Raw genomic sequence first — 27,296 nt, 5'->3', positions numbered from 1 at the left:
TGGTGGTGGTGCAGATGCTCCAGCTGCTGCTGCTACTGCTACTGCAGCCATTTTAAAGTACAAAATATTACTCAAAGATCTCCAAACAGGTCTTCCTCAGTCAAAGGACAAAGTCAGAATAAGGAAAAAAACTGTCCTGAACCAATGAAAAGTGTTATTTTCAGGTCACATGACCCAGGCTTTCATCATTTGGAAACCAAAACTGTTCTGCACCAATATAAAGTGTTATTTTCAGGTCACATGACCCGATGCGCTTACGCGACGCGCCCCAGGGCGCGTCTCGTAAGCGCGTCAGATGCTTACGTTGCGAGATTGTATTCGCTCGAGTGCTTCCGGGTGCGCTTACGCCATGCTTATCACACGGAGGCGGCTACGCGATACGTCCCGTTGATGTTTTCATTCGCGGCAATAGCGCTAATGGGACGCTCACCGGTGCGCGCCCCGGGCCGTGCCGGAAAACTGCGTTTTCCGGTGCGCTCACCGGGGCGCGCACCTGGAGCGCACCAGGGCAAAAAAAAAAATAGTATTATATAAATATATATTATAGGATTCATTATAAAAAATATTACATTTCATAGGTTTGAGGCCCTATATATATATGTAGGAATTAGCATTTAAAAAACCTATGAAATTCACTGAAAAAAACAGAGGTTGCACACCAGTTATAGTTAGGAATTAGCATTTAAAAAACCTATTAAATTCACTGAAAAAGCCATAGGTTTCACACCAGTTATAGTTAGCTGGAAATTTTACTGACATAAAACCATAGAAATTCCAATGTTATAGTTAGTTGGACTCACTATAACAAGCGCGCCTGCAATGCACTGCTGATGACGTCACATATTACATCACTCATGACATCATCAGTGACATGTTTCAAGAAATATTATTCATTAACAGAAATAAGTGAAAATTAGCATTTCCAAACCCTAACTAATTCCCTGTCTCTACCCACATCGCCTGAAAACAAAGTCTTTAAAAGTCTGCTTTCCTTACGTGCGTTCGTCGATCAGCAGAACACGACCCTCTGGAATCAAGAAGCGTAGGAAAAAGTCTGCTCCTTGAGCCAATTCTTATACCCTAAAACTAAGGCTAAACTAACTATTTTCACATTCCAACAGCTGAATTCTGTCTCCCCATTGGCTGAACCACCTCATGCCACAGTAAATTGTAACATCTTCCACCTTAGGTCCAGGCTTTTACACTAACCCATTGTTCATGCACAGAGTCCTGGCGGCACTTCCTTAGGCTGCTACATTTTGTAGGAAAGATGTTCATGTAGTACACAAAATGCCACGACTCACATCCTGGCCTTGAGCCTGTCCAATCTGAGCCTCCCGTGGCACAATAGCAAACCTCTCCACAGGGTCGCCTTTGGCAGTTCTTGTCAAAACTTTTCATAATAAAAGTTTATAGGCTTCTCATCTTTTTCAAAATATGTTTTCTCTTGTGGCTTTACATCAGCAGGCCTCTTATCAGAAAGCGTCAATTTTCTGCGCCACTTTTTCTTGCAAAAAACACCGTTGATGGACAGAATATAGAACAATGTCTTACATTCACCCCAGTACAAGGATCTGGGCCTAAATCCATCGTTTTTATGCACTTCACACCACCCCAGGGTGGTGTGGAGTGCAAAAAAAAGATGGTGGCTGATGAAAATGATGGAGGCTGATGAAGGCTGAAAGCCAGAAACGGGTCCTTGGATGCTTGATTCCGGTCTGGGAAAGACATGGCTTAGTAGTTCGGACTGGACTGTTCCCGTGAGGCACAGGGTCAGAGCTGATTTGCATACAGCCTGTGTCTAACCCAGGGTGGTGTGGAGTGCAAAAAAACGATGGATTTGGGCCCAGATCCTTGTACTGGGGTGAATGTATGACATTGTTCTACATTCTGTCCATCAACTGTGTTTTTTTGCAATTTTCACCCTGAGTGTGCTGGGTATACTCAGACGTGAGTCCCAGGCTCTCCACACCACTGGAGTCAAGCTGTCCAGGCTGAATGAAGGCTGATAGCCAGAAACCGGTCCTTGGATACTTGATTCCGGTCTGGGAAAGACATGGCTTGGTAGTTCGGACTGGACTGTTCCCATGGGGTACAGGGTCAGAGCTGATTTGCATATAGCCAGTGTCTAACCCAGGGTGCTGTGGAGTGCAAAGAAATGATGGATTTAGACCCAGATCATTGTACTGGGGTGAATGTATAACATTGTTCTACATTCTGTCCATCAACTGTGTTTTTTGGAATTTTCACCCCGAGTGTGCTGGGCATACTCAGACGTGAGTCCCAGGCTCTCCACACCACTGGAGTCAAGCTATCCAGGCTGAATGATGGCTGATATCCAGAAACTGGTCCTTGGATGCTTGATGCCGGTCTGTTAAAGACATGGCTTGGTAGTTTGGACTGTTCCAATGGGGCACAGGGTCAGAGCTGATTTGCATATAGCCAGTGTCTAACCCAGGGTGGTGTGGAGTGCAAAAAAACAATGGATTTAGGCCCAGATCCTTGTACTGGGGTGAATGTATGACATTGTTCTACATTCTGTCCATCAACTGTGTTTTTTGCAATTTTCACCCCGAGTGTGCTGGGTATACTCAGACGTGAGTCCCAGGCTCTCCACACCACTGGAGTCAAGCTATCCAGGCTGAATGAAGGCTGATAGCCAGAAACCGGTCCTCGGATGCTTGATTCCGGTCTGGGAAAGACATGGCTTGGTAGTTCGGACTGGACTGTTCCCATGGGGCACAGGGTCAGAGCTGATTTGCATATAGCCAGTGTCTAACCTAGGGTGGTGTGGAGTGCACAAAAATGATGGATGTAGGCCCAGATCCTTGTACTGGGGTGAATGTATGACATTGTTCTACATTCTGTCCATCAACTGTGTTTTTTGCAATTTTCACCCGAGTGTGCTGGGTATACTCAGACGTGAGTCCCAGGCTCTCCACACCACTGGAGTCAAGCTATCCAGGCGGAATGAAGGCTGATAGTCAGAAACCGGTCCGTGGATGCTTGATTCCGGTCTGGGAAAGACATGGCTTGGTAGTTCGGACAGGACTATTCCCATGGGACACAGGGTCAGAGCTGATTTGCATATAGCCAGTGTCTAACCCAGGGTGGTCGATGGATTTAGGCCCAGATCCTTGTACTGGGGTGAATGTATGACATTGTTCTACATTCTGTCCATCAACTGTGTTTTTTGCACTTTTTCTTGCGTCACTTGTTTTTTAAAAAGCATTATTTTTCTGCAGCCAACTCTATGCTTCTTTTAGAAACTATTATTTAAACAAACATAAAACATCAATTAATTAAAGAATTGACATTTGTTCTGTTACCCACCCCCTTTTGCTAAATGTTAACCCATTAATTATGTTACCTAGCAAAAGAACATTTAAGCAGCATATATTACCTTTGATATACCAATCCGATCTGGAACTGCATTTGTCACAGAAAAGACAAGACAAAAGCACATTTAAAAGCACATGCTATTATTTTTGACAGCAGCAGTTAGTATACGACAAAGACAATAGACAATAATTGTTGTATTATTTCTTTTGCATTTTGTACAAATACGCATAATGTTAGTCCCATGTGTTCATGTTGCACAGTTTATTCTAGGTTGATTTAATAACATGCAGCAAACATATTAGTTTTATTAAACATTATGGAAGTCTTACTTCACAAGCCTGAACAAAATATTGTTCTTTAACCTGCTCCATCACATGGCTGTTTGTGAGGATGAGTGTTTACAATGGCCAGACATCCCTTCAGGCCCTGTACTACTCATACACTTTCCTGCATGCATGGTTTATTGTTTATTGTTGCAAGTTAATAAACATTTTACAATTGATACTGGTTAAAAACGTGTTTGCAATAAAATAAATTGCCTTTCTAATTGATCCCTCTCACATTATTTTACAATTAATACTGAATGATGGAACATGTTTAAAATAAAATACTTTGATTTTAAAATTAATCCGTTTTCTAAAATGCACGAGTTGATATTACAAGAATAGAACATAATAAAATGTCCTGCATCTCAAAATGTTGTTATTACATTTCCTTCAATTGTAGCCAATCGCATTCAGCTAGATTGTTGTAAATTGGCATATGCATCAGTAAAAAAATTAAATGATAGTTTTAATTTTTACAAAGTATCCAAGTCCCATACTTATGTGGATATCATATTGTTGTCTTTTACTCACAATCAACTATTTGTTTATGCAGAGTTTCTCGTACTGTGGTTACACCCTTGGAATTCTGTTTGATTAATTTATCATGTGATTGTAAAAACATCAAAGTTTGCAATTTAGCTGAGTGTTTGTGCAGTCAAGGCTCCTCATGATTGCTGTTCTGGTACGACTCCCCCTCTCCTTAAATAAGAGTCTTAGGAATATGAGGTGTGCATTATATAGTATGGGACATATGCAAACCAAATGCAAAAAATCCTCTTTAGGGGTGCCATATAACCTGCACGTTTTGGGCCTTTGTATCTCCATGGGGGTTTATCTGCTAATGATGGCAGTTCTCCTAAGCGTATAGCCAAGAACTTTTTCTTGAGATATGATGGATACATTAGAAGAAGGTATGCTGCCGGTTTCAAGGTGACGTATGTTTGAATTGTCATCAGTGCATGTGATCGCCGTGAAAAGATGTTTTCAACGTCAACTAGTGAATGAGTTTTTCCTGCTTTGTTGCTCGCATGAAAGAAAGTGGAATGCGTCAAATTTAGATCCTATAAGTCAACTGTGTTAGTTATTTCTAAAGAATATAGCAAGTATTTATTGTAGCTCGAGTTTGTATCGTTAATCAGTGACTGCGATATAGACTAGAGGGCTAGACTGATTGTTTCGTATTTTATGCCAGGATTTGATGGAGTGGTATCTTCTTGCTATATTTTGCTGGATCAATTCAAATTCCATGCAGATTTAAGCAAGTGAAGCATTACAAGAAAGACCAAAAATAAGTTTATACTTTTTGATTTGTAATCTGTTCAGGATTTTAGAATCTTTACCATGCATCACCATACTTGCGTAAGTTAAAGTCGGAAGTAATTTTTCTTTGATAACATCGAGCAATGGTTGAAAGGAGGGGCCATCCAGTTTGTTTACAAGTGCGCAGAAGGCATGGATTTAGGTGGTGTTTATTCTAACCATATACTACTGGTGTGTCTGAAAATTAAAGTTCTTGTCCAAGTAGAAGCCTAGATATTGGTAAGTGCTGACTTCTTCTATGGTTGTGTTACACCGTTTGATTTTGAGTGGAGCATTGAGATTATTTCCTATTGACAGGATTTTTGTGTTTGTAATATTAATTTCCAATTTCTTCAATTAATGTTTGAAGTCCCAACTCCGTCTGACTCAGCAACACAATATTATCAGCATATGACAGATGATATATAGTTAGTGGACCTAGTCTTGGAGGGTCAGGGTTTCATTTCGGGTTACGCTGTGACTGCCTTGAACGCGTAAACCCGGAAACAAAGAACCATTACTGCACTACAATTCTCAGGCAGGCAAAGTGAACCATGTTATACATGATTCGATCGTCACAACGTTCACATGTAAAAGACGGCTGGAATTTGTGAACGCTGGCGATTATTCCTGATATTAAGCCTTCGTGGAACCTCCGACGGACTTCAGATTCATCCAGGCGGTAACGGCGCGGTGAGCACCTTCTCTTTAGTACCGTCATCATGAGAGAGGGGTCGTGAGGTGCTCTTTCCTCGTTCCCTCATCTGCCAGTATTTCCTCTGTTGGCGGAGACCGGCGGTTAGCCAACTCTTGCAGGGGGAATCTCAAGCCTGCTCGGGCTCGTTTTGCTTCCTTTGTTGGCAGAGACTTGCAACAAGCTGTCTCTTGCGAGGAAGACCCCGGATCCTCACGTGTTGTGGATATTCCTTGCATACCTTCTCCGTTGGCTGATACTGACATTCAGTGGTCTCTTTGCGGAGGAGGTGTTTGTGAACACGACTCCAGGTATAAAACTTACGCTGTTTCTATTCACATGACGTGAAGCCTGGAATCATTCTTGTTTATACAGCTTTGTGCCATGCCATCAGTGTTGGATTTTGAGCGTGAGAACATTATTTCTCTTCGTTGTGCAAGAAAGCTCTGGGAGCAGTGAATCGTGATCATCCATGAGTTTTCTGTTTTGACATTTACTTTGGATAGTACAAGACTGTTATTGTATCATATCCACGCTATCTTCTTTGCTCAACACGAAGCCTTTGTTTCTGTTTTATTTCCCAGGAGAGAGAAACCTTAAGGGTGTACAGGCTGACACTTCCTATACATATACAGTCTCTACCACATGTATTCTTAGGTATTTGTTGGGAGGGGAAGCTTCATGATCTGTGCTAGAAATAGAACAAGGTAGAACTGTTTTACCATGATTGTTCTCTTTTCTTCTTAGTCTCATGTGTTTGGGACTGTGCTACCACCCTACTCTCTTCTGGCATCAATCTCATGCTATCTTCTTTTTTCAGGTAGGGTGTGTGAAACTTAGTTTTATTGGAATGTGGTGTCTTTTGCAGGAAATCCTAACAGTATATAGAGTTACAAATATCTTGAATGTTGTGTCTTTCCAAGATCTCCCTCCCAGCTGTTCATACCCATTCCTTCCCTCTCTTGATTACCTCAACAGTCTGTGTACGTTTACCAATCAGACTTGGGGTTGTCGAGAGGTAGGCCCCATTTGAGCATCAGCACCGTCCCGAGGAATCTGGAAGGAGGAACCTGACACAGAGCGTGTGAGTTTCATGATCCCGGTGGGTGGCTAAACTGGGCGCAAAGTGATTGAATAGGTGTGGGGTAAGCATGCATCCTTGCTTAAGACCCTTTGCAGTTGGTATGTTTCTGGACATTCTTGTACCGTCTCCCACCTTGATATGAATCCATGTGTCAGTATATAATTTTTCAATCACTCTCAAGGTATTTTTTTTTAATGCCCCATCATCTTAATTTTGCCCATAAGAGGGGTCGGTCCACCCGATCAAAAGCTGCTTACAGATGGATAATCTGAGTTGCACTGCTCAACAATTGTTGCAACTGTTCACATATTAATTGTGGTTTCAAACCCTGTCCGAAAGCCTGTATGTTGGGCTGGAATCAGATTCTTGGTATTTGATGGAGAACATCCATCACAACGCAGGCATTACATCGTAATGCCTTTACAACACAATCTTTACATCGCAGGTGCCTTAACATTGCATGCCATTACAATGCATGCCATTACAATGCATGTCATTACAACGCATGCCATTACAACACATGCCATTACAATGCATGCCATGACAACGCATTATAAGGTTATTAACGGAGATTTTTAAGTTTTAGGGTGGGCATATGTTTTAGGGTAGTTGGGAATAGTAATTTTTACCCCTACGCTATCCAACACTTTCCCTACTGTTGCACTCACAGGAGTGGGAATAGTAATTTTTTACCCCTACAGTAACCAACACTTTCCCTACTGTTGCACTCACTGGAGGGGGAATAGTAAATTTACCCCTATGCTATCCAACAATTACCTGATGGAATTAAAGCTTAGTTTTACTATATTACCCAGGTTTTACCCTGAGTTATGTTAGCATTTATATGGCTAATGCATTATATTTACATATTGTGTGTAAAACGTACTCGGTTGATACAGATGTCATTTTAGTTGGGTTGAAATCTGTGCCACCATTTTAGTTACAAAAAGACGCCATGTTCTGTTACAATCTAAACTGTTACTCGCACATTCAAAACTGTTGTTTGCTCATTTACAAGAAACAGTCTTTGGTAAGTTTTGTTTCTTCAATGGTTATGCCAGCTCATTAGTGTGTGCCTTTTCTCTTGGATCACGGCCTTCTCCCACCTGTCTAGAGGGGAGGATAGGCCAGATGACCTTGAAATATAGATAACTTTTACCAGACTGTGGAATAGAGACTTATGTTCTGTACCCCCATTGTATTACAACACCTACCAGTGTTTTTTCATGATAAGAGGGTCTTTGTGGACTCCGCAACATACATAATGTAACTTTATGCTTGTTAAAGTCAGTCTTTTGTCAGCATTGTAGGCAGCTGGTCAGATTGGACTCCACTGCAGTGGATTTTATGAATAAACTAGTTTGCTTGTATTCCCTACTGCGTCATCAACTCTTCATTCTTGGAAGGCTAGAGGAGGTCGAGAGTGAACCCTGGCGGCCCGAATCAGGTCACTTCTTTCAGTTGGCACCCTGAACAGGGACTCCTTCAGGTGCCCGTAGAAGGGATGTAGAAGTCGGGGTTGTGTCTTGTCGGATGGGCGGATCGGGGATCCCCACACGATCGAGCTTGAATCTTGCAGCTGCCCCGCCTGTCTGATCTGGCAGCTCCTTGTCTAGTGGTCACCTTGGCTGGAGTCCAGAGAAGGCAAAACCCTGGGATCTGACCGTTTTGGTCCGAAGTGTCGGCAGTGAAGAATAATCTTGTTTGACCTGTGTGCACCAGGTGATTCATCTTGAATTATTGGTAAGTGCGGCGCGCTCTTGGTTAATTTGGTAGGTCTGTGGACCCTTGTGATGCAAACGGGCACATGCATCATTGTCAATTGCATTCGCAAACGGTGCGAATCGCAATTTTCGGACGTTTGCGAATGCAATTGACAAAATTGGGATGCATCATGTTTTTCGCAATTTTAGAAATCGCAATCGTGTCGCGATTTCTAAAATTGCGATTGCATTTAAGAAATCGCAATTTGAGATTTCTTAAATGCAATGCATGAACATTTTAAATTTGCGAATTCGCAAATATGGAAAGGTAAATTACCATGAAGTTGACCTTCATGGTAATTTGCGAAAACTTTCAAAAATGCACAAAAGTGCATTTTTGAAAGTTTCATTTTACACACACACATGCCCTTGGGGCACGTTTGTGTGAAAAATGCATTTACAGTTAAATTTCAGGGGTGCAGGGGGGTCCTTTTGGACCCCCCCTGCACCCTTGAATTAGCATTTTCAATTTGCGATCGCAAATTGCTAATCGCAAATTGAAAATGACTTCCCATTCATTCCTATGGACCTCTAGGCCCATAGGAATCAATGGGAAGGGATTCCTTAATTGCCATTTGCAAATTGTGAATCTCAATTAAGGAAATTTAAGAAATCGCAAAATAAATTACGATTTCTTGGTGCATAGCCGTTTGCGATTTCTTAATTGCGTTTCCTTAATTTTCACAATTAAGAAATCGCAACGGGCAACAATGATGCATGTGGCCGCACGCCTTTTTTTATTTTTCTTGCAATACGTTTATTAATTACTGTCAAGTGTACACAGCGTCATGCATACAACCCTGAGGCGGCCGCTATCTGCACAAATTATCAGGAAGTCATGATGCATAAGAAGAACCCTCACATATATAATCTCGCAGTTGTGATCTAAACATAATGACAGTATGCATATTCAATATGAACAAATCAATGCGTCTCACTTTTTACATTTTTTGTTAAACTTCAACACATGCGGCATCTGATCTGTATGAGGGATGTTTTCGTTCATAGGTACAGTGGTGAGCCTACATCAGAGTATGGTACACTACACATAGTACATCTCAAAAATACGTAGCAGAGCTGGAATAAGCCATCGCTTCCTGTAAAGGTAACATCCTGGTCCACCGCAAAAACAGCATACAACAGTCACCTATACAGCGCCATTCGAAGATCAACACACCACATTGGTGGCACGAGTCGTCCACAATATGACGAAAGGGGAATATTAATAACAGTAACTGAGAGCATATCTGTATACCACGTCCCCCTCCTTTCCAGTGACCATGAGAGTTCTCAATAGCAGAACATCAATGCAATTCCCAAACAATCAATCACAGGCCTCCTCTGCAGACACCTCTAGCAAATAACATTGTAGTGGAGCCAATATGTCAGTAGGTCTGGAGGCGACAGGTAACAGTTCAGAGTAGGTATGCAATTGTTCTTGACAGTACACCATGTCTTTCATCCAATCCTTGAATTTGGGGGCTCTACCCCTCCCCCATCTGCATGCTACTCTTCGCTTGGCCAATAACATAGCCAGTGCTACATATTTGCGGTGGGCTGCCTGAAGCGGTTCCACATAACCCAGTAGTGCTAAAATCGGGGATGGTTCCACCAGCGTGTGTATCATTTTGGATATGGCCGTAAAAACTTGATCCCAATAACGGTGCACTTGATCACACCGCCATGCAAGGTGTAAGAAATCCGCCCCCGGAGCCCCACATCTGTCACAATTGTCAGTGGCTCTTAACTGGAATCTGTGCATACGTGCAGGCGTGTAATGTAATCTGTGTATGAATTTGTAGTGAATAATCCTATACCTACTACTAGATGATATGCGTTCCGTCTGCTGCAGACAGAAATCCCACTGTTTATCTGTGAGTGTCATGGCTAACCCTTGATCCCGCTTCTCCCTGGCAGGTAAACCTTTGTAGTCCATATTGGCACGGATCGATTTGTATAGCGTGGATACTAGTTTGCAGGGATTATCATGCAAAAGAATGTTCTGTAATGGGGAAAGTACAGGAGGCTCGTGTGGGAAGTCAGGTGTAACCGCCTGCAATCCATGCCGGAGCCTGATATAGTAAAATACATCTAGCGGTGTTGGCTGTATCCCTTCATATAGCTGCTCCCTGGAACGAAATGTGCCATTGTGGTACAGATCCCCCCATGTTACAACATGTATCCTCTTCAGTAGTTTCTGAAAGCCTGTTTCGTTCAAGAGCGGCAGCTGTGGGTGATAAACCAAAGGCAACAGTGGGGCGTATAGCAGTTTCAGGTTTAGTCTCGAGCCTATGTGCTGCCACGCAGTTACGGTGCTTAACACTGTGTTGGGGGTTTTGTCTCGACCCTCTACCGGGGAGTATAATGCACGTTCAATCGGAGTTGGGTGTGCCAGCCAGTGTTCAGCTGCCAATTGGGGCATATATCTAGGTTGTCGTATCCAAAAATAAGCAAAGTGGGCCTGGGCTGCGCGGTAATAAAGCTCAAAATCCGGCATTCCAAAGCCGCCCTGCGAGTAAGGTCTAATAAGGACCTCCCATTTCAGTCTCGGTGATTTCCGGCCCCACACTCGTTTAAGTAGTTCCGTACGCAGCAGCCGAAAAAAAAAACCTCTGGGGCAATGGTATGTTCAAAAAGAGATATAGTAGTTGAGGGAGCATCACCATCTTAATTAGGGAAGCTCTTCCAGCCATAGACAAGGGAAGGGTTATCCACCTGGAGATATTATCACTGATTTTATCCATTACAGTGCCGTAATTAGCCCGAATTAACGCCTCCCTGTCTCTTTCTATGTGTATTCCCAAGTATTTAAAGTCTCCCTCACACCAGGCAAGTGGGTAGTCCAATGCAAATTTATGTGTCGAGGCAGTAAGTGGAAATATACACGATTTGTCCAGTTTATCTGGACACCGGAGAGGACCCCAAATTGTATGAATTCCCTAAGAAGGGGATTCAAATTCTCACAAGGGTGATGAACATAGAGCGTCGGCATACATTGAGATTAGTATCTGTCTTTGAAAACAGCGCAACGCACTATCCCGGTGATGTTGACGCAGCTTAGCCGCAAGGGGCTCCGTGGCTATGGCAAACAGGATTGGGGAAAGGGGGCAGCCCTGCCTAGTCCCTCTGGAAACCGGAAATTCCGAGGACAATTTGCCATTGATGTGGACCTTGGCCACCGGGTCCGTATACAGTAATCTAATCCAGGATATGAAAATAAGAGGAAAGCCCATACGCCCGTGCACCTGGAAGACATAATCCCACTCCAATGAATCAAACGCCTTGGTGGCATCTAAAAAAATGGCTGCCATTGGCAAGTCCTCATGAACTGAATTATAGATTAAAAAAAAGGTGCCGAGGTTATGCGACGTTGCCCTGCCTGGGACAAATCCAGCCTGATCTGGGAGTATCAAGTCAAGCAGTAGAAGACTAATGCGCGTAGCTATCAACTTGGCGAGAATCTTCACGTCACAATTCAATAGTGACAGGGGCCTATATGAATCACATCGGTTAGCAGGTTTCCCTGGCTTGAGAAGGGACGTAATGAGAGCGGTTCTCATGGAGGCAGGCAGGGGGCCGACCTCCAGAGCATCTTCATACACTTCGCGCAATACCGGTGCCATGAAGTCTATAAATGTCTTCTAAAATTCAATAGGAATGCCGTCTAATCCAGTGGCCTTACCAGAATTCATGTGCATGATAGCCTCCCCCACCTCATCTAGTTCGAACGGGGCACTTAGAAAGGCTCTCTGTGAATCACTCAGCCATCCCAATGACATATCTTCCAGGTAGTCATCTAGCATTAGTTCCCCCGCTCTTGTCGAGGAATACAATGTACTGTAGTGCCCTACAAATTCATTTAGTATGTGTGTGGTGTCCCTGAGTAGTATCCCTTCAGCAGTCTCCAATTCTAGTATGACAGTGGGCGAACGCATAAGTTTAATAGTTGCAGCTAAGACTTTCCCAGGTCTTTCGCCTTCCCCATACCTTCTGGCCACCCAGTGTTTGTTCCTGAACTTTACCTCCCGCGCAGCCTCATCAGTATATTCCGACAACTTATCTCGTATTACAGCTAGTGTGTCACTCCCAGGGCTAACTCGGAGGGCATCCTCCGCGTCTCTAAGTTCTGACTCCAAAGTCCTCAATCTATTCAATATACTCTTAAGTACCCCTGAGCCTTTCGAAATGCAAAGTCCTCTGAGCGTGACTTTAAAAGCATCCCATATAGTTTCGACATCATTTACTGAATCTTTATTACGTTGAAAAAAATCTAGGCATTCAACTCAAAGCTCTTCCTGGAATTCAGTGTCCAGTAGCATCGTGGGCTGAATACGCCATGCCGTGACAGGGGGGCCCAATTCAGTTCCTCGTAACGTGATGAGTACAGGTGCGTGATCCGAATATGTTCTGGGGAGATGTGCTGAGTACACCAGTGATGTGTAAAGCTGTGGCGTCAAGATATATAATCCAGTCTGGCCCATGACCATGACCTTGCCTGAGCAGTGAAGTGTGTACCTTCCCCCTTCGTCCCATGCATAGATCTCCATGCGTCTAAGAGATTATTATCATCAATCGTGGCACGGAGAATCCCCCTCCCATTAGTATAGTGATGGGGCGCGGGATGTGACCTGTCCAAGGTAGGATTCAGGGTTGTGTTGAAATCACCCCCCCAGATAAGATGATGTGGCTCAGTTCCCACAATTGCCGCCCACAGGTCAGTAAAGTATTGTGGATCATCCACATTAGGCCCGTAGCAGCAAGCCAGTGTCACAGCCATACGACCCAGTCTGCCCCACATTAAGCAAAATCTCCCCTGTGGGTCAGCCTTAGAGCCCGCTAAATGGAAAGGTGTGTTTCTTTTTATCAAAATAGCCGTACCCCGTGCATATGATGAGTAGGAGGAGAATACTGTATACGAGGCCCACCTCTTTCCAAAGGAGTGTAATCCATGTGGCTTGAAGTGTGTTTCCTGGAGTAAGACAATATGGATTTTATGTCGATCAAGATAGTATTTGCCTTCTCTTTCTAGGATCGCCCAGCCCTCGCACATTCCATGTAAATATATTCAGGTTAGTGTCCCCCATGCCTGGAAGTGGACATATGAACCAGACATCGCGGCATACTGTATGGCAAATCTACCACCAGTAAGTAGCAGGCTATGCCCACGAGATGCATGTCCAGTCTCCTCCAGGGAGAGCAGGAGACCCAACACAAGGGCAGTGTCCCGCCCCCAGTAGTGTTTCGCTGTAATGCAGAGCTCACATATCGCACAATATGCCCACGCACATCCCCGATGCAGTCGAATACTCCCAAATCTAAACATAGAAGCAGCTCTTCGATACCAGTTGCACATGCAATGAACGTAAACCAAACAGTACCCCCAAATGTGTACCCATCCCACCCATCCCCAAGAACCCCCGGCAAGCACATGATGTGCGCAGAAGTAACAGCGACAATCACCTCCCATCCCCTCACTCGAGAGTTACGCGGCTCCTCTAGGAAGCCCCATGTCTTGCTGCTTGCACTCCTCCCATGCAAAACATCTCTCCCGCCTCCCCCCACCCACTGAAGCATCCCCAACTTGCCAGCACTTCGAGCCCTCCCCTCACCCAAAATGTGACCAAAGCATCCAAACATCAACAGAAATGGTACCAAGTCTTGTGGGGTACACCCATTAGGGGTCAACTGAGGTGCACGTCCGTCCACCCCCATTCCTCCCGCTCCGTGCAAGCTCGCCCTTTTTGTCTCTATCCGGAAGGGGAAGGAAGTGGGGGGTGGGTGCCTGGCATACGTTACCACCTGCAGTCCGATACCCGTCCGTGGTACCCTTTGAATCTGTTGCAGTCTCCATATTTAGTGGTGATACCGAACCATGCAGTGAGACAAGAACTATGTCCCAGTAGTGCGTCCAACTTCAGCAACAAGGTTCAGTCGTCCTCCTAATCAGAACTCGAGTCATTCTGGCCCTCAGCATCTGCAGCGTGTCTTCCTTGTTTAGGCAATGTTATAATGTAATCCTCGACTTGTTGTGGGTTGACAAAAAAATGTTGTGTACCCTGATGGGTCACTCGCAGTTTGGCTGGGTATTAAAGGGCATAGTCAATGTGTAGGTCCCTAAGTTTGTTCTTAACAGCAAGGAATTTTCGCCTTTGTTCCTGCACCACTTGGGTAAAGTCAGGATAAATAGAAAATGTCACTCCATTAGGCGTGAGGTTCTGATTCGCCAGTGCCGCTCGCAGTGCCGCATCACAGTCTCTATAGTTGAGCAGGCGCGCTATGATGGGTCTCGGCGAGGTTCCAGATTTGGGCCTAGGTCCGAGCGAGCGATGAGCATGCTCCACGATGAATTGGTTCGAGAAGGCCTCCGCTCCCACTGCCGACATAAGTATTTTCTCAATATAGAGCTCCATCTTCCCCGTGTTGGTCGTCTCTGGTATGCCCGTGACGCGAATATTATTTCGTCGGCTCCTCGCTTCCAACTCCTCATTTTTGGCGGCAATTACTCGCAGCACATTATCCATTCTCGAGAGTCTCGAGGTATGCGACGCCGTGGTGTCATCATTGTCGGATATTCGTCGCTCCACTTCTGTAATACATTCTTCGTGAATATCCATTTTCTGGACTATGCCGTCCATTCTGGCTAAGAGTCTATCGACTTTGTCAACGACAGTGGCAAAGCCCTGTCGCATCTCCTGTAGCATTGTGGCAATGTCCGGCACCGCAAGGGCTGACGTGGACACCTCTGTAGATGGGCTCTGAGGCTGCCCGTTATCCACTGTATTCCTTGTTACTTCTTATTCACTGCGGGTTCAAACTGCAGTTTGGGCTGCTTATTGTCTGGTTTTCCCATTGCGCCACGCAGAGAAAAGTGCCCTGCCCAAGATGAGTGCCGATCTCTCTCAGTTTAGCCTGTAGTGGAGAAGTCACACCTCCGTCGAAGTATCGCTACTCAACAGTTGTGCTGTCCTCTCTGCATCACTAGCCGGCCAAAATCGTCATGATGGCGTTTATATTAATAGCACGTAGGGAATGAAATCTCGGCGCCTGGGCAGACGTGGTCACAGAGCATTCAGCACTGGGATTGATTTCAGTGTGTACAGTCATATAGCTTGGTGCAGCCGGCAGTGCCTCCAAGTCCTCCGTAGTAGCACGAGGAGCGGAAAAGCCCTCCTGCTCTCAATGTCGCTTCACAATCAGGCATGCGGGGGAGTTGTGACTTTAGCGCCCACCCGGTGGCATCCTGCAGTCCAGGGCGAAGCCCACAGTATGCCCAGTAAACCTGCACCGCTATAGCGCCCTATTAACGCACCGGCGTCAGTGGCGAATCTGAGGCCCTCCTAGGCCCAAAAAAAAAAAAAAAACGCTGCGATCGATGCCAGCCACCTCCCATAGCAGCCAGTGTCAAGTGTGCCCAGATTCTCTCGCCAGCTTCCCAGGATCGTCGTCCAGCGGGCACCGGGGGGGTAATGAGAGGAGCCGCAACTCGCCTCCGCAGGCGCAGCGAGGAAAGCCGCCCGTCCCTGCTCCTCGGGCCTGCTCGCCTCGTTGTGCGCCTCGGCGTCGCGCAGTCCCCCGAGCCGCCTCAGAGCTCCGCAGCGGCAGGGCGTCTCCAGGGCCGGAACTTCAACCGGCACGAACTCCGTCCTCCCTGAAGTTAGAGCTGCCAAATTTTCACCGAGTGTCAGGCTACACTCACTGGACCATCGTGGGGAGTTTCGGATGGGCAGGAGCAGGTTAAGTAGGATAAAATAAGGATAATAGTGCCAGGCTGCCGGGCCCTCACTAAAGTGCGGCAATTCAGCTCGTGCTCCCTCTAGCGCCCGGCCGCACGACTTTTTGAACGTTCTGCTGGGCCAATTGTTGAATTTGACTTATTCTTGAAAAGTATATGAGGCCAGGCCCCTAATGGCTGCCAGGACTCAAAAGTGCAGTACTTGTAATGAACAATTACTCAATTTTTGACATTTCAATTTGTATTTAAACCATTAGTATTCAATTCATTTCACAATCAACATTTATCTTAACGTATTCTTCATAACATGATTATAATGAAATCAATATCAACAGAATAATGACATAATCAAATCATATTCCATACATATCATATTACTCTTGGTGCTTATAAGTTTCACAGTTGCTGCTCCTATTTAACATCAACTGTTAAATAGGAGCAGCAACTGTGAAACTTATAAGCACCAAGAGTAATATGATTACCTTTTTTCTTTAACAGACCCCCGACGAAGGGGCCATCCAGCCCCGAAATGCATTGGGTTCATGTATTGAATATGATTTGATTATGTCATTATTCTGTTGATATTGATTTCATTATAATCATGTTATGAAGAAAACGTTAAGATAAATGTTGATTGTGAAATGAATTGAATACTAATGGTTTAAATACAAATTGAAATGTCAAAAATTGAGTAATTGTTCATTACAAGTACTGCACTTTTGAGTCCTGGCAGCCATTAGGGGCCAGGCCTTATACATTTGTTGAAGGTGTTAGCAGGCACCAATCAAAGGTAGCACACAAATCGTACAAACGGACCAGACAGATAAAAGTGTGCAGCACCCACACACATTCATTTATTCTTGAAAAGGCCTGGAGCTAGAGCCTATCTTGTCTTGGTGCAGCGTGAGGACTGACTTGTTGTGGTCAGTCAATGGACTGTTCTTAAGTGCTCTTTGTTTATGTGTGTTTTACTGTGAGTGCGCTTGTTGATTGAGTGAATACTTGAATGTGCCTGATGCTGGGAGGCCTTGTTGGAGTGTGGTGTTTGGAGTGCCGATGCTCCTCTGCAGAACATTGCCTGGAGGAGCGGAAGCCTTCGCCTCCGGAAGGTATTCCGAATTTTTATATATATATGTGAAGCACAGTATTGGCCCTATTACGTTTAGTACATTGTGACACAAGTATACAAGAGGCAATACTGAGCTTCAGTGGCCACAGGATGGAACCTTTGATGAACAAAAATTCAATTATGTACTGGATAAATTATTTGCTAGCAGAAGTAGGCAGTCGATGTGTGAAACTTTGCAGGTATGGCAGAAGGAACCTAAGCAGAGACGTACAGTGACTGTAGGCACCCCCGCCCTGTCAACTGTTTCTGTTTCAATTTCTCCTTCTTCTCTTACACCTACCGCACAACAGTTGTCGACCCATGGCTACTCGAAATAATACATGTTAGATCTGGGGGTCTCTAGTTGGCAATGGTATTCACCTTTGTCCAAATAGGGACCCTTACTTCTAAGTCAAGATAAGGGGGTTACACACCTTAATAACCCCTCCTCACCCCATTAGTAGCTTGGCACAAGCAGACAGGCTGAATTCAGAGGCAGTGTGTTAAGCATTTCTGAATATACACAGTAATACAGTGAAAACACTACAGATGGACACAACACAGGTTTTATAAAAATACGTATTCTTTATACAGGCTTAAACAAAAGACCACAAACAACAAAATCCACAATACTACACTTAAGATTACTTAAAAGATGATTAAAGTCTCTTAGTTCAAGTTGATGGTAAAAGCAACAATGCTCTCAACAAAGTATCTGGATGCGTAACGCAAAGTGAACAAAAGGCTCGCAAAAGGGGAGATGCGTCGGTTTCGTGACCCGGGGGACCGGTTGCGTGCTTCCTCAATGCTTGCGCAGAGTAGGGGACTCGTCATGAGCCTTACCGGTGATGCATACATTCTCGGCCTGCGGACCCGTTGCAGTACACAAAATGGTGCCTTGATGCGATGCGATGATCCGGTTGCGATGCTAGAAGATGGCGCTATTGATGCGGCGATGCGATGATGGCCTGGCAGCCTTGCGATGACTCTGTACTTTGGAGCCACGACAGGCCCTGTGACACGCTTCTCCGGTGATGCGATGGCGACTCTCACGACGGCATCACGCTTCTCCGGTGATGCGACAGCAGGCAGCTTCGAAGAACACACGCTTCCAGGGAGATGTGACGAAGGCACGCTTCTCCGGCCATGCGATGATTTCAGCTGCGGCGGCACCGCGCTTCTTCTCGATTCGTCGCGCTTCCAGCTCCCATCAGCACGCAAGTGACTGGAGTCAGAATTCCCAGCAAGGAAATTCAGAATGGAGCTGGAGGTGAAGTCTTTTGTCCCTTAGACTTCAGCAGGAGGCAAGCACAGTTCAAGCCCTTGGAGATTATTTTGTAGATGAAAGTCCTTACAAAGTTCCTTCTCCTTTCCCTTGACAATGAAGCAACCACTGCAGGCCAACCCAGCAAACAGCACACTGGCAGAGGGGCAGTACAAATCCTGCAGCTTTCTTGGTTCTTCTCCTTGGCAGAAAGGTTTCTTGTCAAGAAGTGATCTAATTTCTTGGGATCAAATCCTTTGTTCTCTGAAGTCAGAGAGGCGTCGGCCTAGTCCAAACCAGTTCCTGAGCACTTTGTTTACATGACTCTCTTCTTCTTTTCACTGTGCAGGGCAGAGACATCAGCCGCCCCACAGGAGGTGGAGCCAGCACAGGGGAGGGAAGATACAGCTCCGGAGTACTCAATTTAACTGATTCCTTCTCACCTTTCACAGTTCAGGGCAGAGAAATCAGACAAGCCACAGGGGGTGGAGCCATGCATCGTAGAGGGAAGGCCCAGCCCTATTCAGGTCCCAGGTGCAACTCCTCCCTCCCATCTAGATGCACATCTCTCTATTCACCACCCGGATGCCCCAGCCTGTCTCCTGGAATTCCCCAGCCCTGTCACTCACAAACCCTGACAAGGAATACACAACCCAGCTGACGCAGGCTTAAACGGTTAGGCAAGCAAATACGTACTTTCTAAAAGTGGTATTTGCAAACACAGAATATTAAAATAAACTTTACTAAAAGATGTACTTTATTATTCTGAGTTCAGGCATTCTACATTTGAATTTCTACAATGTTCCCTGAGTCAGTTAGGATTATAAGAATGTAATAATCTAACTGCCCATTCTGGCCTATGAGAACAGATAGCCTTAAATAGTGAAACACAAAAATGGCTGTAATTCACTATTAGAACAAGCTGCACACATCAGAGCATGTCCTACCTTATATTTACAGTGCACCCTGCCCTTGGGCCTACCTAGGGGTGTATAATATGAAGAAAGGGGAAGGTTTAGGGACTAGCAAGTGGGTGCACTTGGCCAAGTTGACATGATAGTGCTAGACTGCACACCTGCCTTGCAATGGCAGGCCTGAGACACACTTTACAAGCTGCTTCTGTGGGTGGCACAACCAGTGCAGCAAACTCACCAGCAGTATTTGATTTTCAAGCCCTGGGCACACCTGGTGCACTGTACTAGGGGCTGACAGATAAATCAAATAACCCAATCATGGAATAACCAATTAGTACATTATTATAACATAGGGAGCACTTGCACTGTGGCACTGATTAGCAGTGGCACAGTGCCCAAAGCATAAATCCAGCAAAAACATATCAAAACAGAGGAGGCAATCCGTCAAAATGGAAGGGAGACTCACACCAATGATGCCAGGTCTAACAATACATAAAAAGGATCACGCCTGAACTGGTCGATACTGCGTTTAAATATCAGCAAATTTGCAGATTCCTTACAATGGAGGGTATATACCAAAGATACAGGTTGGACCCCAAGGAGAGGACGCGGTTCTTGCAAACCTAATTGTTATATCCCTGTTGAATAACATAAAGAACTGTATTATTAGCCCCAACAACATGAGAAGCAAACCCAATCTGTGTCAATTAATTATCTTCTATGTGTTCAAAGGCTGTCATCATGTCTCCAAAGGCCAGAGGTCACGGTGAAAAGGACGGCCGTTGGAGATATAATGAATCTGCAAATTGGCTGATATTTAATCGCAGTATCGACCAGTTCAGGAGTGATCCTTTTTACGTATTATTTCGAGTAGCCATCTGTGCCCCAACAATGGACCCACCCGGCATCCTTGATTCTTATGTCTTCTTGGTTTTCATGCGGTACAAAAGGGGGAGGTGATGGACGGAGCATCTGAATCAATCAAACACTCACAGCCAGTCAAAAGATCTGGGTTTAATCCATCACCGTTCTTTAGCCCACTCTTCCACCCCAGTTCAGACCTGGCTATATGCAAATGAGTCTGACCCTGTGCCTCATGGGAACAGTCCAGCCCGAAATGCCAAGCCATGTCTTCCCTGGACCGGAAACAAGCTACCGAGGACTGGTTTCTGGCATTCCAGCCGTCTGCAGCCCGGCTTGCTTGAATCCAGTGGCAAAGTGAGCAAGGGACTCACGTCTGAGCATATCCTGCCAAAATTATGGCGGTCAAAAGCAGTACAAAAGGGGGTGGTGATGGACGGAGCATCCGAATCAATCAAACACTCACACCCAGTCAAAAGATCTGTGTTAGACCTGTCTGCCTCTGGGAGTGTCTTTACTATTAATTATTTATTTTGTCCCCTTTGGCCTTCCAGAAGATCCAGTTATTCATTCTTTCAAATGTCCACCAGAATTTTTCCAGTATTGTCGCAGGGGCTAGGTGTTCCTGGCGCCCGCCATTTTTCTGTGGGGCCTAGTTTTTCCTCAGAACCAGATACTGCTAGAAATTGAGACCTAAGATGGTGGCTACCAACTGTCAAAACGGTCACCTCAGGTTTCCTGACCCATTGGACAACATGGGGAAAGTTCTGGAACCCTCTAGCAGGTTCTAGGAATCCGTGGCCAGCCTATATAAGGTCGAGTTCAGGGTGGCCATTTTTGGTGAGAAGTGACCAGGACAGGAGAGAGGCGAACTGCTGGGGAGGTCAGCGCTTTCACGCTACCCCTCTGGGTCTGACCAAATCTTGACATAGGAGCTTGACCATTAACCCTAAAGCAAGACCCCACACCTATCATCTGAAGTCTTGTAACTCGAGGACTGCCTACCATCACGGAATTACAAAATCTTCGCATAATTCTGTTGTGGAGGTTGTCCGGTAAATAATTAAACCGCAACTTGTGCGCGGATCTCGGACTTACTGTGAGGAAAAGTTGAGGTTTCACTGGCATACCAGCAGCGTCCCTCCTCTGTGGGTAGCGTGGCTGACGGCTTCTGAGGAGGAGGCACGGCTCGTCGGAGGCTCCTGGAGAGAGAGAGGGAAGCCCCGGGTGACGTCGTAAGGCTGAGCTTGCCACGGAAGGAATCGGCATCGGAGGGAGGCTGGTAGAACACGCCACTGAAGTCAGACCTGCGTGATAGAGAACCGGAACTCTGCGACCACCGGGAAGAGAGAAGAAGCCGCGGAGTCCACTGTGGAGACCTGCCCCATCCTCCTGTCAAGTTCAGGACCAAAGCCGGAGCACGTCCGGGACTCGGGGAACATCCTCCAAACCCTCAAGTAAGCAGGGAACTGTACGCTGGGAGCGGGAGGTGAGAAAGTGGACTAGCCGTGTCCGTAAAGCGAAGGGGTGAACAGGAACCCGTTCTGGGTTGAGCTGAGCTATGGTGTCACTGGCTGTCCTATTTGACAATCCGAGGGTTACCAGCAGGAAATAGACTTGCTAGAATAAGTACTGCTAAAGGTGAAACAGGAGGAAGGAACAAGGTTCTATGTGAACTGTCAACCAAGTCAATCTGTTAAACAACCAGGCTACTGAGCTGAACTGGTGGTGATAGAGCAGCTTAACGACAATATCCTCAAGAGTATAACAAAAGAGATAGGTCACCTTCTGTGGGAAGGGATCTCTGGTGAGGGCATTGTAGATGTATAAGTAATTTGCCTGTCTTCTTCCTATCATACAGCCTACGGAAGCGGGTCACAAGAAGGTGTGGGGGTCAGGCTGCTGTCCTTCTGTGAACTCACGTTAAGGTTGCCTTCATGTGTCTAAGGGTAATGTACATGACAGGATTCTAATTGAATATTAACCTAGTACTGTGTCCTATTCAGGAGAAGTCATCTATGCTGTGAGGGGATAGAGTGCCATTGTTGTGGCTGAGAAGTCACAGTTAAAGTATAATTGAAAGCAAATGTATTGAACAGTGTCCATTGAATGTAAATACACTTATTGTACTAAATGTATACCCTACCATGATTTGAAAGAAAAACAAAAAGGAACAAATAGATATATTTTATAAAAGGTACTGGTATTTTTCTAAACTGGTGTGGCGTGCTTTATTTTTAGTGATAAGACATTGGGTTACTGTGAGTGGGTTTGTAAGCACTACACTAAAGCCTTGGAAGTGAGCTGTTTCCACTCTGTGCCATGCTACCCTATGTAGTCTAGGTTTCCTAGGTCTAACAATCTGGGTTTAATCTTCATTAGTAACTTTGTCTTTTCACTTGATATCGAATAACCGTGATTTAGATGTGGAACGACATATAGGCTGCTGATCGGGCTATTTACTGACTTTCTTTTTGCTGAGACTGACCTATTCAAATTATCAGTGCCCTGAAGAAGACCTTTATAAGGACGAAACGCGTCGGCTGTATTGTTGTGAGAATTTATGTTTATGACCTTATTTTAAAAGCAATAGAAATTGGAATAAAAGGAACATTTTGAAGAATATTTGTGTTGTATACAGATTACACAATTGTTTTTTCTGTTTTTGAAATTGACATGTGGTGCACCTGTGCTTATGTTTTAAATTATCGGGTGAAGTTATATCACAGTACTCCGATGAGGGAAGTCCATCCCATTCACCACTGTGAGATTCCAGAGCAGCATAATGCATTAAATGTTGTTACTCTGCAACGGGTAGAGGCTCATTTTCAGGAGCAGTGGGTCTATGCCCCATGGAAAAGAAGTGAGGTACTTGCCCTTAAGAGTCAGTTAGCATAATGCATTAAATGTTGTTACTCTGCAACGGGTAGAGGCTCATTTTCAGGAGCAGTGGGTCTATGCCCCATGGAAAAGAAGTGAGGTACTTGCCCTTAAGAGTCAGTTACCAGACCCCACGAAAAATCCTACTGCATATTATAAAGAACTAACAAAGGCTGCCTCCTCATCAGTTATGACCTTAGCAGATATTGAGATGTTTTATTGGTCTGTTCGTACCGGTAGATATATGGAGGCAGGTGCATACACAGGATCACAGATTGGAACTGGGTGGTAGATGGGATGAGATTAAGGGATGGGAGAAGGAACGGAAGCCTGGCGACAAACCTAGGGCTGAGATTTTAGCTTTACCAAATCTTATTATTACCTACATGCATTCTCTTATTCCACCCAGACAAGTAAATTGAGATAAGTTGACAGCATGTCACCAAAAGAAAGAAGAGAGTGTGTCAGAATTTTTTACTCGGTTTGAAGGGGTGTTTTGGGATTTTAGTGGGCAGGATTTGTCAGTGGAAGGTGGGGTTTGTTTGTTAACAGGTTTGGTACAAATCTACTTCCCGAAATTGCGGCTCGGTTGCAAATCTCTGAGAGTACATGGACCACTTCCTGTCCTTCAGTGATATTGAGCATGGCTCATTATTACGAACATCGAGAAAATGAGGAGAAGGATAAGGTGGAGGAAAAGAGTAAGGATTTAAAGACAAAGGTGTTGTTGCAGCAAGTAGTACGGAGATCTGGAAGGGGTCGGGTACTGGTCCGGCTTAGAGGTCTCGAGGTGCTGGTAGAGGTCGTGTGCCACTGGGGCTGATACAGTGTGCATATTGTAAAAAGGAGGGGCATTGGCGAAGTGAGTGCCTAGAACTGTTACAGAAAGTTGTAGTACCGAGAGGAAGGGGTTGGAATGTAAGGGGTCATGGCTAGGGCAGTCGAGATGAGGCTCAAGGGGATGCATCCTCAGGAGGTCTGTCTATTCAGAATTATTTTGATGATCCAGAGGAAGACAGTATTATCATGATGAATATGATATGGATGAAGTTACACGGATGTCCTACAGCTTGTACAGGAAGGGGCAGGGTGCAGGACCTGTCCAGATTCCTGTTGATTAGTGTGGTCCTTATGTCACAGCAGATCTACATGGTTCGACAAAGAACATTTTGGAGGATACAGGTGCAATGAATAGCTCTGTTTCACATTCACTGGTCCCCGGGCCGAAATAATATCTCTGTAGGTTTTTCAGGTGTACCAGTCATGAGCCTCATCTCCAAACCTCTTGCTTTGCCTGTTGGTCCTTTTACTGTGGATTCCCCCATTTTTGTTAGCAGCAAATTGTGGCAAAAAGGTTTTTGGATTTGGATTTATAGAAGAAACTATATGGTACCATTTCTTGTTCCCCAGTTGGTGTTCACATGACTTTCAGACCTAAAGTGGATGGTGTAAAACAGTGTTTTGCAAAGGATGAGCCACTTCCTGTTGAATTTAAGGATGTACCATCTTCTTTGTGGGAAGCAGGGGACATGGATGTTTGGTTGCTACAGATACCACCCATTTCTATTAAGATCAAGGATAATGCTGTGCTCCCTCATATTTCTGAGTACAAAATATTGCAGGCTGGAGAACAGGCTCTGATGCAGATTATACATGATTTGATCAAGTTAGGGGTGGTGGAGGAGACAGTAGCGAATGTATGTAATTGCCCCATTTTTCCTATTCTTAAAAAGGCACCTATAGATTCTCCTGATGCATACCCTGATGTTCACTGTTTCATAATTGATCTGCAGGAGGTAAACAAAATAGTTATTTCCCAGTTTCCAGTGGTTCCTGATATTACAGTTCTTCTCACAATGATCCCTTCTACAGCTCGATATTTCCCTGTGATTGATTTGAATTTTTTTTTTTAGCATTCCTGTCCACCCTGATAGCCAATATTTATTTGTATTTGTTTAGCTGGCAGGAGATTTCAATTTTGTAGAGTTCCCCAGGGGTATACGGAAAGTCCTAGTATTTATAGTCAAGCTTTGAAAGGTTAATTGGAATCTCTCTCTCTTCCCGAAGATAATGTATTATGTAGATGATATTGGACATAAAGTGTCCCTTTCTACATTCCAATATTGTCAACAGCAAGTCACCTATTTAGGTCACCTGCTATCCAAAGAGGGTCGGAGGCTAACACCTGAACGAGTTGATGCCATTGTTAAGATGCCCATCCCTGTCACTCAAAGCGAAGTGCGTGCTTTCATAGGCATTACCTCATATTGTCGACACTGGATACCTGTTTATTCCTTATTAATACATCCTTTGATTTACCTAATCACTAAAGATGTGCATGAACCCTTGCCCTGGACGCATGAATGTCAGCATGCTTTTGAAAAAAAGTTGCACTTTGCTCTGCACCCGTTCTTGGCAAGGAGATTACAAGAAGCCCTTCATGCTGTACGTACACAAAGTGGCTGGATGTGCATTTCCTGTGTTAACACAAGCCCTTGGAGGTTAGCAGAGGCCATGTGCTTATTTTTCTGCCACACTTGACCCTGTCGCCAGAGCTCTCTCGAGCTGTTTAAGAGCTGCTGTGGCGGTCTCTATTCGACAAATGGAAGGGCTCGTTCTCAATCATGATTTCACAGTAACCGTACTGCATGCTATGGATGTACTTATGAATTGAAGGAAGACTCAGCACCTTACCAGTGCTCGTCTGACTGGATAGGAACAGAAATTGTTTGCACCTCATATTACTATCAAAGATGTGCCGTTCTGAATCCAGCCACGTTACTACCTCTGCCTTCGGAAGAAGAGGACACGGATGTCCATGATTGTTTGTTCTGCACTGAGATAAAGGGAGAGGTAGACCTGACTGATAATCCCTTATCCAACCCACAAGGGGAACTATATGTCGATGGATCTTGTTTCAAATTCTCAGATGGCAGCTACAGCGGAGTGCGTTATTACCATGCTGTGCACTGTAGTTGAGACATCACGTTTTCCTTATTAATCAGCACAGGCTGCAGAGTTAGTAGCCCTTCTGCTGGCATGTGAGTTAAGCGAAGGACTGACTGTCAATATTTATACTGACAGCCAGTATGCCTTCGGGAGGCCAATAACTTTGGATGTATTCTTGACATCACAAGGGACCAAAATTCAATATGATCTGTTCATAGAGAGGCTTTTGACAACTTTGACTTATCAAATGATTGGCAATAGTAACATACAGTGCTCAAGTTGAAGTTTGCAAAAGTGAAGGAAAGTACTGGGTTGCAGTGGCCAGTTGTATTACCCCTTGCTTTGTTGTCGACCAGAATGACAGCTCATTCTAGGACAGGATTATCTTCCTATGAGGTAATTTTTGGTCATCCACCGAATGTGTCGGGTATCCCTAGACCAAAGAAATTCCCTGGCATCGATTATCCTCTACTGGTCGATTATTTGTTTGAACTTGCTAAAACCTTACATTCTATTCACCAACAGATACTCGAGGCGTTGCCTCCAGCACCTGAGGGGCCTGGGCATACAATTAAGCCTGGTGATTGGACGTAATATGAAGCTTTTGTGTGAAAAGACGGCTTGGAGCCAAGATGTTGTGGCCCCTTCTTGGTCCACATTGCAATGATCCTGCAGTGAGGGTGGAAGGTCAGAAGAACTATAACCACGCCTCTCACTGTTAGAGGGTGCCGTTACTTCTTCCCCATGACACCTGGGTATGAGAGGGCATCGGAGACCATGAAACTAAAAGCGTCCCAAGAGTTCTCCCATTTTCGGATGCCCAACTGGTTTGGACACAGACAGAGGAAGAAAACAATGCTGTTCTAAATGAAATCGGTCCCCCTAGAAATAAGGGCTGCTCAGGGTTCCACTTCATCAGATTGACAGGAGCCTGAGTCCCAGTCCCCAGTGCCCCCTGAATTTCAAATTCTGCTACACGATGAGACAGTGCCTGGAAAAGACAGGTATAATTTGTGTCCTTGACAGAAAGGTAGTGCGCCAAAAGAAAAGTGAGTGTAGTTAGGGATGGATTTCATTGGA

Source organism: Lissotriton vulgaris, chromosome 5 (assembly GCF_964263255.1).
Source record: "Lissotriton vulgaris chromosome 5, aLisVul1.2, whole genome shotgun sequence".
NCBI classification, from domain to species: Eukaryota; Metazoa; Chordata; class Amphibia; order Caudata; family Salamandridae; genus Lissotriton; species Lissotriton vulgaris.
This window is presented reverse-complemented; position numbering follows the sequence as displayed.